The following is a 2,303-nucleotide window of genomic DNA, read 5'->3' as shown; positions in this document are numbered from 1 at the left end:
ATACCTGGGAGTGAGTTACAAACTGGAATCTATTTGAAGTGTCTGAGGTGTGTTTTATGTTGAAGAACAGATACCTGAAATTAGTTACAGACTAGAATCTGACTGAGGAGGTTGGGTTGCTTTATCTAAATAAAATAACTGATACTCAGGAGTGAGTTACAGACTAGTATCTTATCGAGGAGGTTGGGTTGGTTTATATGTAGAATAACAGATACACAGGAGTGAGTTACCGACTGGAATCTGATCGAGGAGGTTGGGTTGGTTAATATATATGGAATAACAGATACTCAGGAGTGAGTTACAGACTGGAATCTGATTGAGGTTTTTGAGTTGAGTTATATCTGGGATAACAGATACATATGAGTGAGTTACAGATTGGAATCTAATCGGTGTATCAAGAGGTTTACTAAAGTTACAGAATGGAATCTAATTGAGGATCTTTGGGTGGTTTGTGTATGGGAGAACAGGTACCCGGGAGTGAATTACAGACCAGAATCTAATTGAGGGGTTCGGAGTGATTTATATATGGAAAAACATATACTCAGGAGTGAGTTACAGACTGGAATCTAAGCAAGCTTTCAATGTGGTTTATGTATGGAATAACAGATATACGTGAATGGGCAATAGATTAGAACCTAATCAATTGATCAGTCTTTATTTATATAAAGAAGAAAACCAAGTGTGAGTTACAAACTGAGATCTAATTGAGATGGATTATGTCTGGAATAATAAATACCCGGGAGTGAGATACAGTCTGGAATCTAATCAAGGAGTTTGAAGTGGTGAACGTAAACAGCCAAAGATACATGGGAGTGAGTTACATGTTGGAATCCTATCGGGCTCACTGAGGTTGTTTTCTATGTAGAATAGCAGAGACCGGGAGCCAGCAAAAGACTGGAATCTAATCAAGAGTTTTAAGGTGATTTGTATATAAAATACCAGATAGCTGTTTCAGTTTTTGTATCTTGGAACTTTTCAGAAGCTTGCAAAATAAGGCAAACATTGCTGGAATATGATATTGTCTCTGGCATTTACTGTAAACGGCTTCTGGAATTCGCATTTTAATCACTTTCAAAGAGCTCTCTCCATTTCCTGCCTTTACAAAGAGAATCCACATTTTCACGATAAGTTTCAGAAACATTGTTCACAGGGACAGTATTTCACCATAAACGGAAACTTGGAGATATGTAACAGAACAGAAATGAACCAGCAGCTTTCGGTGTTCCTGCTCCCAATGTAACATTTGACCGTTTACTTTAACTTGTCTTCAGTCGAACATCCAACAAGGATCACTTCATATCTCACATTATTTCAGTTCGAAAGCCAATTCATCAGACTCTCATATCTAAACCAGATCCAACTATCCAGAGGAGATAGAGAATGAGTTAGTTTCAGAGTAAAGCTGCCTCTACACTGTAACTTCCCAAATTCCCAGGCCAGATTAGTGTGGGGTTATATACGGATTCAATCACCCACTTTCCCTATCCAATCCCCATCAAATACACTTAGGGCAGCTCTATCACTGGATTAGATACAAAGTATGCGTCTACACTTCTACACTTCCTCCTTCTGAATCTCCCAGAGTCTGGGAGAATAGGATTAGATACAGAGTAAAGTTCCCTCGATATTATCCCAATCAACAGCTCCCAGGACAGGGACGGCTTGGGGTTAGTTAGAGTAACTCTCCCACTACACTGTTCCGATCAAACACTCTCAGGACAGGGGCAACATAGAGTTAGATACAGAGTAACGACCTCTCTGCACTGTCCCCATCCAAAACTCCCAGATATAAAATGTGGCTGGATGCAGAGTAAATCTCCCCCTACACTGTTCCTGACATACTCTCCCGGACAACAACAGGACGGGATTAGGTACAAAGTTGGGCAGCGAAGACAGTGCAGATGGTACCTTGAAATTACAAAGTGACTTTGATAGACTGGGCTAGGGGGAACACATCTGTCAGTGCAAGCGTGTGTAGTACAAATCAGGAGTATAACGGATGTTTACAGGAATGATCCTGGAATTCATGGGTTGCTTTCTGAGAAGAGATTGTACAAAGGATGTCTGTTTCCTCGAGAATGGAGAAGGTAAAGGGTGATCTGATTAAAGCCTTCAATATATAAACAATGTGAGACAGGCTAGATCAAGGAAAACGATTCCTGCTGGTTGCAGATTCAAGAACAAGAGGAAACAATGTCTGAGAATTAGGGCCCAGAGCGTTCAGGAGAGATGTTAGGAAGCACTTTGTTACAAAGGATAGGAAAGTTTTGGAACCAGCTTCAACAAACAGCAGTGGATGCTGG

Source organism: Chiloscyllium plagiosum, unplaced genomic scaffold (assembly GCF_004010195.1).
Source record: "Chiloscyllium plagiosum isolate BGI_BamShark_2017 unplaced genomic scaffold, ASM401019v2 scaf_13192, whole genome shotgun sequence".
In the NCBI taxonomy this organism is placed as follows: domain Eukaryota; kingdom Metazoa; phylum Chordata; class Chondrichthyes; order Orectolobiformes; family Hemiscylliidae; genus Chiloscyllium; species Chiloscyllium plagiosum.
This window is presented reverse-complemented; position numbering follows the sequence as displayed.